The sequence below is a fragment of the Rana temporaria genome, chromosome 9, assembly GCF_905171775.1.
Source record: "Rana temporaria chromosome 9, aRanTem1.1, whole genome shotgun sequence".
Taxonomy (NCBI): Eukaryota; Metazoa; Chordata; class Amphibia; order Anura; family Ranidae; genus Rana; species Rana temporaria.
In genome coordinates, this window is record NC_053497.1 from 116,375,126 (window position 1) to 116,392,816 (window position 17,691).

General features: G+C 44.1%; 1 protein-coding gene across 5 annotated transcripts in view; it reads left to right on the forward strand.

The window, feature by feature from the left end:
- RALGPS1 (Ral GEF with PH domain and SH3 binding motif 1) overlaps positions 1–17,691 on the forward strand; it is a 765,778-nt gene that overhangs the window by 101,467 nt on the left and 646,620 nt on the right. For all 5 annotated transcript variants that reach the window (XM_040324221.1, XM_040324220.1, XM_040324222.1 and 2 more), the window contains exon 2: positions 10,882–10,970. The gene's annotated coding sequence lies outside the window, so the exon portion shown is untranslated. The remainder of the gene's footprint in view (positions 1–10,881; positions 10,971–17,691) is intronic.

Below are 17,691 nucleotides of genomic sequence, written 5' to 3' on the forward strand. Positions count from 1 at the left end.
AACATATGAATTTTAAATACACACATGTACATGCTGTGTTTTATGTGGCATTTAAAATGGTGTTCAGGCAGTCTTGTGATCCAGTAGCCCTTGCTAGATAGCAAAGCCAGACACGTTTCTCTACTGCTTGGTCACCAACCTGCCTCAGCCTGTAATTGGGCATTGAGGGAAAAGCAGCATACTGATGTCAGTCGGCTCTTTCCTCCTGTAAGCTTGTTCACAGGGTAAGACAGACAGTGTTGTGCAAAGAAAAAAGCGCTTATTAGTTCCAAATGATGACCCCCCCTCTCAAGTGTATAGTCAAATGCTTGAATGCAATATCCTTCTGACATTAGGGCACCTCTATACCATATGCAGTATGAACTCGTACAGTGTAAACAAAAATAATGAATGTATTTCAATGAGCCTAGTTGACACAATTGTGGAGTTAAAAAAAAAATAAAAAATTCCTTGCAATAGAATGCACATGAACACACCACAAATGCATGTAAACGCCACTCTGTAAATATAAAAAAAAATTACACATGCACTGAAAACGCATTACAAACACAGGTAATCAAGCGCACAGTGGTGTAGTGGGTAGCACTATTCGAATCCCAACCACGACACCACCTGCCTGGAGTTTGCATGTTCTCCCTGTGCCTGCGTGGGTTTCCTACGGTTACTCAGGTTTCCTTCCAGGCTCCAAAGACAGGCTGGTAGGTTAATTGGTTTCTGTCTAAATTGGTCCTAGTATATTAATGTGAGTTAGGGACCTTGGATTGTAAGCTCCTTGAGGGTAGCGACTGATGTGAATATACAATGTATATGTAAAGCGCTGCGTAAATTGACGCTGCTATATGAATACCTTTTAATAATACAGAACCTCACACCGAATGCAGGGAGATTGATGTAATTTTTTTTATTGTCATCTGTGTCTGATTTCCCTTCATTTCCCATCCTATAGCAAAAACAGGAAATTCCTCCAAAGTGAGAGAAATTTCTGGTTGTCACTGGAACTAGTGTCCCCATAGGAAGGTTTATTACTGTATTCCTGTATATTACTGTTTTGGTAAGAGCCCAAAAGTTAGGATTTTCTTTTACTTTTAGTGATACTAGTAAACAGGACAAATGGAGACGGTGAATCTCCATAATTGGCGCTTTACCGTCATTTTATCGGTGCACTTTTTAGCCACTAGCGGGGCACTTTTAACCTTTGCTTTGGCAGCACTGCCTATTTATTTCAGTGGGTACCGCCCCAAAGATGCTGCTTGCAGGACTTTTTTGTTCCCGTTCTGCAAGCGCACCGCCCCAGTGTTAAAGCACTCTGACTTTCACACTGAGGAGGCATAAGAGGAGCTTTACAGGCACTATTTTTAGCGCTAAAATGCCTGAAAAGCACCCTAGTGTAAAAGTGGTCTTATACTATATTCCTCAGTAGACACACATGATATAAATTCACTTTGTGTGCACCAAATCACTTTGGAAACCCAGATATTACCCTGTAAATAGAGCAGTGACATCACTGTGCAGTACATAGCCTGTGCAGAGAGCAGCACTGTGGGGTGGGGGTGGGGGGCAGCAGTTTCCACCCAACATAGGCTGCCTGCAGGAAACTACAGGAGGGGGCAGAGATAAGACCAGTTACTCTGCACATGTGGAGAGAGCAGCCGTGACTGGTCTTTAGTACAGAAAGTCCCTGCACAGAGGAAAAGTTTCATTCTGGATTACTGCACAGATCTGCAAGAAAGACACAAAGCACACCAAGATGCAAGTAAGATAACACCAGCCTCTTTTGCTCTTGTATCAGGCTTGTCAGCCATCATCATTGCAGTGCTTGGAAACGTCAAGACCTTGTTCACATTGGCATTAAAAGCAGACGTTTGCAGAGCATTTTTAACACTTTCCTAATGCCTTGAAAAGCAGTCTGAAATTGATGGTATGGACATCGCACAGAGCTGTTCACTAGGGCTGCAACTAACGATTATTTTCGTAATCGATTAGTTGGCCGATTATTGTTTTGATTAATCGGATAATAGCCTTAAAAAAAAAGCATTTTTACATTTTTTTCCCAACAACTTGTTGTTGGGCAGATTACAAAACACAAATTGCCGCAAAAACACATTCCATGCTTTTCTGCAGCTTCTCCATTGAAGTATATTTAACCAAAAAAAATATCATCGTTTTGCGTTAAAAAGTCCTTGCCCTTTCCAAATACGCAGCAGCTGAAAAAAAAAATCATGGATGTGAACGTGTCCCATAGGAAAACATGTAAATGAACTGAAGTGTGTTTCGGCAAAAAACACCAAAACACATAGAGGTGTGACCCCCGGCCTGAGATGTTTAGTAACATAATGGGGTTAAAAAAACAAAAATAAGTACAAAAAGAGCAAATAATCGCTACTGTAAGGGGTTAATTTTTTTACCGTGGGACAGTGAAAGTAATATTTACAGTAGCGATTTGCTTTTTTGTACTATAAAGGGCTAATTTTAGTTTTTTTAACCCTCATTATGTTACTGGCCGATTAATCGATTATGAAAATGGTAATCGATTAATTTCATAATCGATTAGTTGTCGATTAATCGATTCGTTGTTTCGGCCCTACTGTTCACATTACCAAAACATGAAACATTTGAGTAGCATCCATGCGCTTCAAAAATTAAGCTAGAATGTTTAGTTTGGAAGGAGTTAAAGCAACTCAACTCCTTCCTTTCAAGTCTGTGGCCCTTTCACATGGGGTGGGCGCATTCAGTATGTCACAGTTCATGTTGGCATTCTTGGTTCCCTCACTGAACTGTAGCTCCCCAGTTCTGGCAGCACTAATGCAGCCCCACCACCATGCTTGACTGTAGGGGAGACACACTTGTCTTTGTACTCCTCACCTGGTTGCCGCCACACACGCTTGGCACCATCTGAACCAAATAAGTTTATCTTGGTCTCATCAGACCACAGGACACGGTTCCAGTAATCATGTCCTTAGTCTGCTTGTCTTCTGCAAACTGTTTGCAGGCTTTCTTGTGCATCATCTTTAGAAGAGGCTTCCTTCTGGGACGACAGCCATGCAGACCAATTTGATGCAGTGTGCGGCGTATGGTTTGAGCACTGACAGGCTGACCCCCCCCCCACCCCTTCAACCTCTGCAGCAATGCTGGTAGAACTCGTACATCTATTTCCCCAAGACAACCTCTGGATATGACGCTGAACACGTGTACTCAACTTCTTTGGTTGACCATGGCGAGGACTGTTCTGAGTGGAACCTGTCCTGTTAAACTACTGAATGGTCTTGGCCACTGTGCTGCAGCTCAGTTTCAGGGTCTTGGAAATCTTCTTATAGCCAAGGCCATCTTTATGAATCGCAACTATTCTTTTTCTTCAGATCCTCAAAGTTCTTTGCTTTGAGGTACCATGTTGAACTTCCAGTAACCAGTATGAGAAAGTGAGAGCCATGACACCAAATTTAATACACCTGCTCCCCATTCACACCTGAGACCTTGTAACACTAATGAGTCAAATGACATCGGGGAGGGAAATGGCTAATTGGGCCTAATTTGGAGGTTTTCACTTAGGAGTGTACCCACTTTTGTTGCTAGCGGTTTAGACATTAATAGCTGTGTTTTATTTTGAGGGGACAGCAAATTTACAAGGTTATACAAGCTGTACACTCACTACTTTACATTGTAGCAAAGTGTCATTTTCAGTGTTGTCACATGAAAAGATATGATAAAATATTTACATAAGTGTGAGGGGTGTATTCACTTTTGTGAGATACTGTATATATCATTTTTTTTTGTTCTAAACATTAAAAAATAGTGTTTTTCTTATATTTAAAAAAAAAATTCTTAACACTGGGACTTTACATGCTTACAGTAGTTATGAATATTAGCAGCAGCTTATGTTTTTATATGCTTTTTAATCTGAAAATGTCAGCAATCTCTCAGTGTAAGATCTAATCAAGCCTGAGAGAAGCGGTCTCCAGCACAGAGTGCTAAGCGTCTAATTGTAGTAATGTAACAGCCTCTGTAACGTGATAACTGGCCAGCTGCGCACAGAGCCCAGACTCTGCTGATACTAAATTTACGACGTGTTGACCAAGCAAGCTCTCGTTAGTATTGATCAGTTGTACACAGCTCATCAATAGTTAATCGATAAACCCGCCGCTTGCAGCAGTGCATCAAAATAAGTTGGGCTGAAGTGGACAATTCAATTAATTGATGGTTAAACCCGATACTGATAAAGCTATATCACATCTGGTCAGTTTTAAAAATATCAGTGTCAGCTGATTGTTCACCAAAAGAAAAAGGCAAATTGCATATTATTATAAAATTATTTAAGTTTTCAGTTGACATGTTTAAAGTAAAGTAAAACCAAAGGCCTTTTTTTTTTTATTTTGGATAGAGTAAGGCAGGGTTATAATCTTGATCTGGTTTATCGGTTTGTCATTTGTGGCCCATTGGGGACATTTCTCATCACTTCCTGTCCCATAGCCAAAACAGGAAGTGAGAGGAAATCGCTTCAAAGTGAGAGAATTCCTGGTTGAAGCCAGAACTAGTGTCCCTATTGGAGGAATTTCCCCATTATGGCTTTTCTGATTTATTTATTTTTTCCCGCTTTCAGTGATAATGGTAAACGGAACTAATATTGTGGCGCTGGGTTATGAAATGCTCATACCAGCTCCCGAGTGTCTGGCACAAGTACAGGAAAGTTGAGAAAACCTATGCCAACTTATTTTTTCTGATCTTGTGATACTGGTGGCCTGTAGCTGTGAACAGTGGCTGAGTCACTCAGCTGGAGGACTTGCTTGACCTGAATGGAGGTACTACAGCTTAGATGAGTCAGCTAACAGGTCTATGTCAATTATATGTGACCCAGCGTGCCACTGACAATGCTCTAAAATGCTACCTTTTCCAAGCTGTGGGGAATTTCCCTCTGGTCTCTTGCCACGTTCGCAGCTAACACTACCTACAGGAGGAAAATTAATGATTGTGCAAGGGGGCCACAGTGTGAGCAGGGAGGGCTTACCCCTAGAGATGTAAAATTTCAGAACATTTTGAATTCATGGGGGAAAACCCCCCCCCCTTTTTTTTTAGGGGACAAATTGTAATGTTTGGGGAAAAAAATAGTATTTTTTTACAAATTGAAAGTCATTTAAATGCAGTGTATACAAAAGTACTATGCTTCAAATAAAATTCTGCTTACTCAGTAGATAAAATAAACTTGGTGGTTGTAAAGTCGCTTGCATTGCCTCTGTTTATGAAGATATTAAGTATCGGTTTAAAAAAAATTCTAATCCTAAATACCTTCTTGCATAGGGCTGCTCTCCGGTCACGTGACCTCCCTTCACTCCCCTTCCCCAATCTAAGGAGAGCAGTCGGAAGGGCTGAGATTCAGCAGTGGTAGGTCACGTCACCACAGTGTGGTGCTGTGCAATAAGGTATTTAGGATTATATTTAAAAAAAATGGACACACAAAGCATATCTTGTTCGTTTCATTTCAAATCCATTTTGGTGGTGTATAGAGCCAAAAAGATTAGAATTGTGTCGATGTCCCAATATTTATGGACCTGACTGTCTGTGTGTGTGTGTGTGTATATTGTATGTATGTGTGTGTGTGTGTAATATATATATATATATATACATATTATATATATATATAAATATGTGTTACTTTACAGCCACAGGGCAATAGAGGCAGGGGGAAATGAGCGGGGAGGAGATTGGCTCAAAGCACAGACTAGGAAATGACAGGCAGAGAGGGAGAGACTGTGTACACCCAGCAGGATGACAGAGGCACGTAATCTGACCACAATTTTGTGGATGAGCGGTCATGATTACCGTGGTCAGTACACATAAGGGGAAGCAGGAACAGGCAGGATCAACCATGTATTTTATAACGTAGAATTGGACAAATGACACTGCAAAAGCACTCTGGTATTGATCATGCTTTAACCACTTCCTTACTGGGCACTTAAACCCCCTTCCTGCCCAGAGGACTTTTTGCGATTCGGCACTGCGTCGCTTTAACTGACAATTGCGCGGTCGTGCGACGTGGCTCCCAAACAAAATTGATGTCCTTTTTTTCCCACAAATAGAGCTTTCTTTTGGTGGTATTTGATCACCTCTGCGGTTTTTATTTTTTGCGCTATAAACAAAAATAGAGCGACAATTTTGAAAAAAAAAAAAAAAATTTTTTTACTTGTTGCTATAATAAATAGCTCAATTTTTTTTATTTATTTTTTATCCTTAGTCTAGGCCAGGGATAAGCAATTAGCGGACCTCCAGCTGTTGCAAAACTACAAGTCCCATCATGCCTCTGCCTCTGGGTTCATGCTTGTGGCTGTCAGAGTCTTGCTATGCCTCATGGGAATTGTAGTTCTGCAACATCTGGAGGTCCGCTAATTGCATATCCCCGGTCTAGGCCGATACGTATTCTACACATTTTTAGTAAAAAAAAAAAAAAAAAATCGCAATAAGCGACTGGTTTGCGCAAAAGTTATAGCGCCTACAAAAAGGGACAGAATTATTGTTTTTTATTATTTTTTTTTTTACTAGTAATGGCGGCGATCTGCGATTTTTATTGCGACTGCGACATTATGGCGGACACTTTTGACACATTTTTGGCACCATTCACATTTATACTGCAATCGGCGCTATAAATATGCACGAATTACTGTATAAATGTGACTGGCAGGGAAGGGGTTAACACTAGGGGGTGAGGAAGGGGTAAATGTGTATACTGCTTAGTGTTCTAACTGTGGGGGAAGGGGGGTGACTGGGGGAGGTGACCGATCTGTGTCTCTATGTACAAGAGACACAGATCGGTCTCCTCTCTCCCTGACAGCACCGCTGTCTGAGAGCCGGCAATGAGAAATGATCTCATATGTAAACATATGAGATCATCTCTCATTGGCCGCACAGATCGCCTAGCAAACGGCCACTCCGATTGGCCGTTCACGGCGATCTGTGATTGGTTGTGTCCAAGAGACATGGCCAGCACAGAAGTTCCCCGCTGCGCGCTCGAGAGCGCGCGCGGGGAACGCGGAAAGGGGCGGATGTCAAATGACGGCGCCCCAGAGAAGTAGAACCACCCTGCGGCCGTAAATAGTCGTACGGCCGTCGGGAAGTGGTTAAGGAACAGGAGCATTTTCTTTTCTTTTTATGCTGCGTATACACAATTGGTTAGTCTGATGAAAACGGTCTGATGGACTGTTTTCATCAGACCAAACCGATCGTGTGTGGGCCCCATCGGTTATTTATCCATAGGTTAAAAAAATAGGAACTTGTTTTAAAATTATCTGATGGATAAAAAACCTATAGAAAAAAACTGTGGGTACATCCATCGGTTAAAAATCCATGCATGCTCAGAATCAAGTCGACGCATGCTTGGAAGCATTGAACTTCATTTTTTTCAGCACGTCGTTGTGTTTTACGTCACCGCATTCTGACACGATCGTTTTTTTAACTGATGGTGTGTAGGCACGACTGATCATCAGTCAGCTTCATCGGATAACTGATGGAAAAATCCATCAGAGCGTTTTCATCAGACTAACCTATCGTGTGTACAGGGCATTAGGGTTCCAACCACTTTAATTACTATTACAAATGGAATAACAAGAACTGTGTACCGTATTTATCGCGGTATAACGCGCTCCCGCGTATACCGCGCACCCCTAAAGTGACCCCCAATCCTGTGGAAAAAAAAGTTATTTTTGTACTTACTGTTTTGGTGTCTTGCGCGGCGGCCTCGTCGGGTCCGGCGTCCTTCTGCGGCTTTGGGTGTCCTCTTCGGCGGGTCTGGCGTCCTTCTGCGGCTTCGGGTGTCCTTCTGCAGCAGGTCCGGTGTCCTCTTCGGCGGGTCCGGCGTCCTTCTGCGGCGTCCTCGCGTCCTCCCCGCGCCGAGTTTTGAATACTGCGCCAGCATATACCGAGCGCAGTACACTCGGGCAGGCTCGGCAACTGTCGCGCTCACGTCCTGTACGTCCAGGATGTGACCGCGGAAGAAGCCGAGACTGGCCGACTATACCCGAGTGTACTGCGCTCGGTATATGTCGGCGCAGTATTCAAAACTCGGCGCGGGTATCGGCGTATATCGCGCACCCACAATTTTGCCCTGATTTTCAGGGCAAAAAAGTGCGCCATATATGCCGATAAATACGGTATGTGTTAAGAACATTTAAACCATACATAAGAACAGGTTATCACCCCCCCCCCCCCCTTTCCCTCATAATAATGTAAAAGCTTCCTGCCAATATGCTTTTTCAGTTAGACCATGCTGATTCAGAAGCATATATTTTTTTTCTTACAAGAGCTTGATCAATGTTCTGATTTTTCAGGTGTAATTTTATCTATAAATTAAGGTATTGTGTATTTTTGGGAGGTTGTGGTTTGCAACACTTTCTTACTTGAAGATGTTGCTAGTGAAAAAAAAAACCTTTGTGATCCAGAGGCAGCAGAAATAATTTCTGGAGTGAGAACTGGCAGGAAAAGCTACTCGCACTTTCATTATGGTATTTTTTTATGTCTTTAGGGCACCTCTGGCATGCCAGGATGTGTTTTTGTCATTTCTTCTCACAATATTTGCAAATTGCAGCTTGGCTCTCAGCAGTGTAAATGTTTCCAAACTCTAGATGTTGGTCTCACCATTTTACTGAGAGGAGGAAAGGAAAAAACGATTTACTGAGAATGCTGTGATTGTGTAGAACGTTAATAGGAATTATTTAAAGGTTCAAAAACTAATTTGTCAGTCAAATTTACCCTCTTACCTTTTTTAACTAAGGTCCCGCTTACCTTTTTAACGAAGGTCTGATAGAACAGAAGCTATCATATACTGTATCCCAACAGTCACCCAACTAGGAGGTGATGGAGCCCACAAGCAGACTAAACTGGAGGTTTTCCCCTGCTGTGCCCCCTAGTGGCAGAAATGCATATTTCTCTTGCTTTAGAACTGCATTGAGAAGTACAGTACTACATGGATTGTATTCCAGGATTTGCTTGTCTTCTTCGGTTAAGAGAACTTACAATAATGCAAGACTACATAACGTTTCAGAAAGATTTTAAGGTTTTCATGTTATATAGTTTAAATACCATGTCATAGATATTTAACTTGTAAAATAACATATTCCACCCTTCTTTTTTCCAAATCTTTTCTAAGAAAAAAGGGTGAAAAAGGTGTTTTTTCCCTCCAATTTTCATTTTTTTTACAGGCCTTCCCATCTTTAGCTCACCCTGATAATTGTATGTGTATGCCAAATAAATGATTTAATAGGAACCCCTGATATGTCTGTCTTCCATCATGTTGCATAAGGAATTTTGTTGATCATACGCCAAAGGTTGGAGTTTACTGGGCACATGCAATTTTTTATATTGTTATATTATTTTTATCATCATCATTCTCAAGAATTATAAGATGGTTAGAGACTGAGGACATGATACAAGAGATGGTTAGAGACTGCAGACTGCATTTTTCCTGATCTTTTCCTGCACGAAGTCCAACAGACTTTTTTCATCGGAAATTTCGATCGTGTGTGGGCCCCATTAGACTTTTTTCTGTCGGTGTTTAGAAATAGAACATGTTTTATTTTTTTCCGATGGTCTGTGTGCAACTTTATCTGAGAAAAAACCCACGCATACTCAGAATCAAGTCGACCCATGCTCGGAAGCATTGAAATGCATTTTTCTCGGCTCGTCGTAGTGTTTTACGTCACCGTGTTTTGGACGGTCATAATTTAGTCTGACAGTGTGTATGCAAGACTAATGGATGTCGGCTTCATCGGAATTCCGATGAAAAATTCCATCGTATTTTATTACATCAGAAATTCCGATCGTGTGTACGCGGCTTAAGGCATTTCATCAATCATGGAGATATCTCTCCTCGATCTATTGCAGCTTTCTTTTCAGAGGCTGCCATTTTGTGAATCTAGCCTAAGGCTCTCATTTGTATCACTTATTGAGCAGTTTTGTAAGAAGGAGCATTGTGGCATTCATGTATGGTGTGTACTGTTTGTCCTCCTCTCTGCTGTGTCCCTTTTTTTGCATGTTTTAAAGTTGAGGGGGTATGGTATTTCAACCCTCTTTATGCTGTACAGTCAGATAGCACAATGCCCACCTCTGAAGTGCCACAAAATACTCTGCGCTCTTCCCTTGATGCAGTACTCAGACCTTGCAACCAATGGCCAAGCCTGAACACTGTCTTTTCTGGAGCAAGATTATCAACCCTGTGTAAGCTCCAACACAGTCTACCAGTGGTGGGACGGGTGGGGTAGCACAGTGGAGGTGAATTTGATTGGGTTAGGGCGGGCTTTAAAGTCCTTGTTCTAATATATTTAGTAAATTTGAATATTTTAGTTTACGTATCTTTAGGCAGCAGTTTGAGCCCTAGGCTCCTTTTCACATGTTCACAGTCTAAGTATAAGGGCTAATTTACACGATAATGCACATCATGACATGTTAGAATGCATGTTACAACAATGCATGGTAGCATAATATTCAAACTTTTTTGCACCCAAATACACATCCACACTGCGTTGCAATCCAAATTTCTGTAAGAAACATTTGAAAAGAAAAGTGATTTACTTATCCTGTTTTTATAGGAAAAGTAATGTCCCCCACATAATATAAACAATTCAGCCTCTTCCAGTAGTGGCTGCTTTCACTGTGCTCAATATCCCTCGTTTGCTCTCATTTTTGAGGAACTAATCTCTGACTTTCAGTGCACGTGCTCTTGCAGTGAATGCTTAGTTTCCCCATTGAAGTGAAGACTGTAAAATATATGGAGATAAAAAAAGAAAATTCACATCCGTTTGTTAAATTTGTTATCTTGTTTACAATGCTATGAAGTGTATCTATTTTTCTTATAAGGGATTTTCCCCCTGAAGTAAATCATGAATGTCTATTTTTTTCCTGCAGAAACTGCTTTGCCTTTATTGACATCAGACTCTAAATGTCCCGCAGTGTGTGAGCAATCTGTTCTGGAATTGAATACAACATCAACATGGGTAAGTCTGGGTCTGCTCACTTGTCCTGTCAGCTGGTGGTATATGGTGAGCAGCAAATCAATCTGAAATATCCTACATTTTCATGTTTTACCAGAAACATAGTGCTGTGTATGTATTAAGAGGCAAAGCTACTATATGTGAAAAAATGTCTGCATAAGTTTTTTTCCCCCCCATCCCCACCCCTTTTTTTTTTTACTTCTATGTAGCTCTCAACTGTCCCTGGTCCATTCCCCCCCCATCATCTTTCTCTCCTCTGTCTGTTCCATGTCCCCCTCCACTTTCCACCTCTACCCCCTTTTAATTTCTGCCTCACTCTCTCTCTTTGGATATCTAAAGCACAAATGAGTGACACTAGGGATGCACCGAAATTTAGGCGGCCAAACAAAAAAAAATGCAGAAAATTGTTTTTTTGGCACATTGTCGATAATGTAGCTGCAAATGGGACGGGGCCCCTCCCCTGGTGCCGACCATTGCGGGGGTGTCATCCTGGCTCGCCCCAGTTCTCCATCCTCCTCTCCTCCCTCCCACAGAGCGGCGGTCTCCGTGTGTCACAGAGCTGAATTGCACGGGCCGCAGTAACAATGTCACACCTCCTGTGACAGACGGCACACTGATTCACTGGTGGGACATTGAATCAGCGTGACATGATCACAGGAGGCATGACATTGTTACCGCGGCCTGGGCAATTCAAATACTGCTCAGTGACAAACTAAGATTGCTGCTCTGATCCGGCCACTGTTGGGCTGCATATCTGACGGGCACTGGCAGGCTGCATATCTGACGGGCACTGGCAGGCTGCATATCTGACGGGCACTGGCAGGCTGCATATCTGAAGGGCACTGGCAGGCTGCATATCTGACGGGCACTGGCAGGCTGCATATCTGACGGGCACTGGCAGGCTGCATATCTGACGGGCACTGGCAGGCTGCATATCTGACGGGCACTGGCAGGCTGCATGACGGCACTGGCAGGCTGCATGACGGCACAGGCAGGCTGCATGACGGCACAGGCAGGCCGCATCTGATGGGTACTGGTAGGCTGCATCTGATGGACACTGGTGAGGCTGCATTAATCTCTTGTATCATGTCTGCAGTCTGACCATCTCCTGTATAAGATGATTAGAGACTGAGCACATGATCTAAGAGATGGTTATAGACTGCATTTTTCCTGATCTTTTCATGCACTAAAGGTGCCAATAATGGCCAACAATAAAAAATTGTTTAATTAAATTGATGATATTGATTTAAAAGTCTAATATAATACAATTGTATATAAAAATATATTTCTTTATCGTACATCTCGGGACACAGAGAAGCATAGTAATTACTATGTGGGTTATAGAGTCTACCTTCAGGTGATGGACACTGGCACGCCCTTAAGGCAGGAAGTTCCCTCCCCTATATAACCCCTCCCATACCGGGAGTACCTGAGTTTTTTCGCCTGTGTCTAAGGTGTTGGTCACGAGTGAACATGTGCTCTGAGGAGCTCCACTGGAGGGATCCATGCTGGATTTAAAAAGCCTCCATAGAAACCGGATCCATCCAAAGTGCTTCTTAGCCAAAGTGGACCGTACCCGGGCCTCGGTTGAGAAGAACGGAGTTTTGCCTGTAATGCTCCTCATTTGAGGACTGGATCTTGGGTTTTCAGTGGTTTGGACATACCCAATACCAAAAGCTTACGGAGAGGGTGTGATACAGGTCCAGGGGTGTGGTGTTCCTGTCCATGGACCCCGGTCCCTGAAGGTCTTCAGACTCAGCTCTCCGTGATGGGTGAAGATTGGACTGCCTGTATTTTGCAGAGTCCTGCAGCGTTGGATAAGGTAAGTGAAGGTTCTTTCAGAACTTGGTTCTGAAAGTTTCCTTCCTTTAAGCCATTATGCTGGATTGCCTGGGTTTGCCTGTCTGTGCCTCTCATTTTACATGACTTGTCCTGTGTGCATTAGTGATTGTGAGGATTACCTATAATGGGTACTTGCCTGGGGGCATCCACCTCCTATGCTGATAGTCTGTTCAGGGAAAGGTTCCTCCAAGGCTGTGGCTGTTGGACGGTTTTGCCTGGTCCCTCACATCCTGGCTGACAGTAGCAGCACCTTGTGCACGGGCACATCGGCGTGCGCACAGTAATCATCATAGGCGCGCTACAACATAATGTTTATGCGCTCTCCGCATCTTGTGCGCGGTGCATGGGCGGCGTCACTCCAGGATGCGCGCACGGTTGCACACATGCGCGCACAAGGACTCTTTCAGCTGCTCTGTAGGAGGCTGAAATTACAGGGCAGGGCAGGTCAGGTGACATGCACCTAGTCCATTAAAGCTCAGTCTGCCTTACCCATCCTGGCTGACGGACACAGAGAGAGTTTGTGCACAATCCTTTTCAGTACAATTACTGCCTAGATAGATTGACAGTGGCATTTTCTCAAGGCGCATAGTGTGCTCTGCATCACACTGACCATCAATTAGCAGCATCATTGCTGGTCTATAGGTCTGCAATTGAACAGATGAAAAAATAGATGGACAGCCGCACTCCAGGAAGTCTTTATGGAAAAAGACGTGCTCTTTATTTTAAAAGGAAAAAATGCACAGCATACAGTGGGATGAACAGCTGACGCGTTTCGCATTAACAATTAATGCTTAGTCATAGCTACAAATGGTCTACAAAAGGTCTGCAAGTGGATGCAATTTTTGGCTATGAGTACCTCGGCTTTACTATGGCAAAAGGCTCAGGGTCTAAAATGCTTAAAAGTCAAAGGGTTCACCATCAGGCTCAGAGGATCTCGGGCATGCTCCGGCAGCTATTTTCTCTCCTGATAAATCAGAGGTGACTCAGGGTGAACCATCAGGGCTGTTAGGTGCTTCTGCCCTTGCCCCTCCTGCTCCAGTGTTTGTAACAGAAGAGGCTCTAGCCTCAGCCATGGGTGGACTGGAACAGAGAGAGATTAGCGACTTTGATTGCATCTTCTCTAGAGAGAGAAAAACGCACCAGGTCTCCCTCTCCCTCTGCAGATTTCCTCTTGTCGGAACAACTATCCCCGGAAGAGGTTGACTTACCCTCAGGGGATCAGGCAGAGGGTCAGTCAGATGTCTGTGACTCTGAGGATTCTACCCTGGAGGAACCGTTTTCGGCTTCTCAGTCGAAAGCTTGTTAGCCTACGGCCACATCACCAAGAAAGCGCCCAATCTTGTCTGATCTTTGGGGCTAAGCAGTGTCGTGCCTGGTCAGTACCTGGATGGGAGACCGCCTGGAACTAGGCTTCGACCTTCAAATTATCTATCAAAATTGGGAACATCCAGATAGAATGTTTCTGCCTCCTAAAAAAAAATCTGTTTTATATCCCATGGAGGAGAAGTTCACTAAAAAGTGGAGTGTGGACGCAGCTGCAGTAGACACAGCTATCTCCTGTGTGAGCAATACTCTGACCTGTCCGGTGGACAACGTGCAGATATTTAGGACCCGACAGATAAGAGACTGGAGACGTTGTTAAAAACATTGTTTGCTACAGCCAGAGGGGTAGCCCAACCTGCAGTAGCAGCTATTGGTATCTGCCAAGCCTTAAAAGACCAGATGAAGCAGGTCTTGAAAGATATCCTGGCTTAGCAAGCTTGGGAGTTGGCCGACTTCCCCAAGGCATTATGTTTTGCAGTAGATGCCATCAAGGACTCTATTCAACAGTCCTTCCGCCTTACGCTCCTTTTAGTACATATGCGTAGGCTGCTCTGGTTGAAGAACTGGTCAGCTGAAACCCCTTGCAAAAAGTTTCTAGCAGGGTTTCCCTTCCACGGAGAGCATTTGTTTGGGGAAAATCTGGATAAGTGTATCCAGAAAAATTTCCAGTGGCAAAGCACGCTGTTGCCAGTTAAAAAGAGGTTTAGGGATCCCCCTTCTTTAAGGAGCCCTCCTCTCCGGTTCCTGGGCCTTCTGCTTCCAGGCAGTTCCGACGGCCTCCCGGAAGGTTTAATGCAGGAGGTAAACCTCAAGGGCAATCTCAGGCTCCCAAGAAACCCTGGAACCGTATGCCGGCCAGGCCTGTGTCTAGGTCAGCATTATGAAGGTTCACCCCCACTCAGCTGGGTGGGGGGGAAGACCACAGCTGTTTGCGGGGGCCTGGCAAGAAAGGATCCAAGACAATTGGGTCCTCTCCACGGTTCCGAGGGGTACAGGCTGGAGTTGTGAGAATTTCCTCCACCCCGCTTCCTGGCCTCAAGCGTTCCGAAAGACCCGGGAAAACGAAAGTCTCTAGCGTTGTCCTTGGATCCCAAGGGGTGATCATAGAACTACCGGTAGAAGAGCAATGTTTGGGTTTCTATTCAAATCTTTTTTCCGTCCCCAAGCCGAACGGAGACGTAAGACCCATTCTGGATGTCAAGGTCCTAAACCAGTTCCTAAATGTCTGATCCTTTCGGATGGAATCAATCCGGTCAGTGGTCGCCTCCTTGCAGGGAGGAGAACTATTAGCGTCCATAGATATCAAGGACGCATACCTACACATACCTATCTTTGTCGACTATCAGAAGCTGTTGCGCTTCGCGATAAATCAGTGCCATTTTCAGTTCGTGGCTTTACCCTTCGGTCTAGCCACTGCACCTCGGGTGTTCATGAAGGTGCTGGCCCCCCTGTTGGCCAATCTAAGGTCTCACGGGATATCTATAGTAGCCCATTTGGACGATCTGTTACTGGTAGATCGCTCAGTCCATGAGTTGGATTCTCAACCTGGACAAGTCAGCCTTAGTTCCTGTGAAAAGGCTGGAATATTTAGGTCTACTCATAGATACAGATCAGAAAAAGATATGTTTTGCCTCAAATAAAGGTCGATGCTTTAAGGGAACTAGTCCAGTTGGTCAGTTCAAAGCGTCGGCCTTCCATTCGCCTTTGTATGCGGCTGCTCGGGAAGATGGTAGCCTCGTTCAAGGCCATCCCTTTTGCCCAGTTTCACTCAAGGAAACTACAGAACGCCATCTTGTCCGCTTGGAACAAGAAGGTCCAAGCCTTAGGCTTCCCTATGTTGCTCTCCCCAACAGTTCGGCAGAGCCTTTGTTGATGGTTGGTTCCCCAGAACCTGCAAAAAGGAAGTTCTTTGTTCCAATCTCTTGGCGGGTAGTGACTACGGATGCCAGTCTTCTGGGCTGGGGTTCAGTCCTGGGGGACTTTCCCTCCAAGGAAAGTGGTCAGTCTCTGAGAAATCTCTACCCATCAACCTGCTAGAGATTCGGGCAGTACGTCTAGCCCTAACAGCATGGACAGACAAGTTGCGGGGATATTCAGTCATTCACAGCTGTGGCATACATAAATCACCAGGGTGGCACGAGGAGTCGTGCGGCCCAAAAAGTAGATGAGATCCTGATTTGGGCAGAAAAGCATGTCCCGTGCATATCAGTGATATTCATTCTGGGAGTAGACAATTGGCAGGCAGACTTCTTAAGTCGCCAACAGTTGCTCCCAGGAGAATGAGCTCTTCACCCCGACATCTTCCTGGGCATTTGTCAGAGGTGGGGAACACCAGATGTGGATCTCTTGGCATCAAGGTTTAATGCGAAAGTGGACCATTTTCTGTCCCGGACGAGAGATCCGCTCGCTTGCGGAACAGATGCGCTGGTGTTTCCGTGGGATCGGTTCTCCCTAATCTATGCGTTTCCTCCACTGCAATTGTTACCCCGCCTCCTTCGCAGGATAAAGTCGGAAGGAAAACCAGTGATTCTGATCGCTCCAGCTTGGTCCAGAAGGGCCTGGTACGCGGAGATTGTAAGGATGTCTGTGGGACATCCATTTACCCTTCCGCTTCGTCCAGACCTGCTCTCACAGGGGCCAATATTCCACCCTTCCTTACGGTCTCTAAATTTAACAGTCTGGCTGTTGAATCCCATATACTAAAGAGGAGGGGTCTCTCTAATTCTGTAGTGTCTACATTAATTAATGCCAGAAAGCCAGCATCTAGGCTTATTTATTACAGAGTTTGGAAGGCATATGTGGCCTGGTGCGAAGCCAAAGGGTGGCATCCTCACAGGTATGTCATTGGCAGAATACTGGAGTTTCTGCAGTTGGGGGCAGACATGAAGTTAGCCTTAAAGGAGTTGTAAAGAAAAAAAAAATTTGCCTAAAATGTATGTCTGCAAGGTAGACAGACAGAATAGTGTAATGATTCTGTTAAAAAACAAGTAAATACCTATTAAATTCCTTCATCTATATCACCTCCGGCATTCTAGTTTCTGTTCTCTCATTCACTTCCTGGTTTGCATCGTTCGTTCATGTAAGAACTACATTTCCAAGTATGAATTGCGGCACGCCCAGTAATTCACACCTCCTTTATGGTCTCTAACACGTAGAGAGCGCCCTTTCGCTCAGATGTAGTTCCCAGGAGGGGGTGAGCATGTTACTGACCACCGCAGTAAACCCTCCCGTCACAGTGGTCAGTAAAATCAGACAAACAGTGGTCAGTAAAATCAGACAAGCAGGAAGTGAACAGAACAGAGAAGAAATAGAGCAACTTCTGAGCAAAAACGAACAATGAGGAAGTGAAAAGAGGAATGTCTGCAGGTAAAGGATGCTTATTATGAACATTTTTTTCCCTTTACAACCCCTTTAAGTACCATCAAGGGCTAGGTCTCGGCCTTATCAATATTTTTTTCAAAGACCACTGGCTACACATTCTTTGGTTAAAACCTTTTACAGGGGGTGATTCGTATTAATGCTCCAATTAAGGCCCCCTTGTGCCCGTGGGACCTGAATC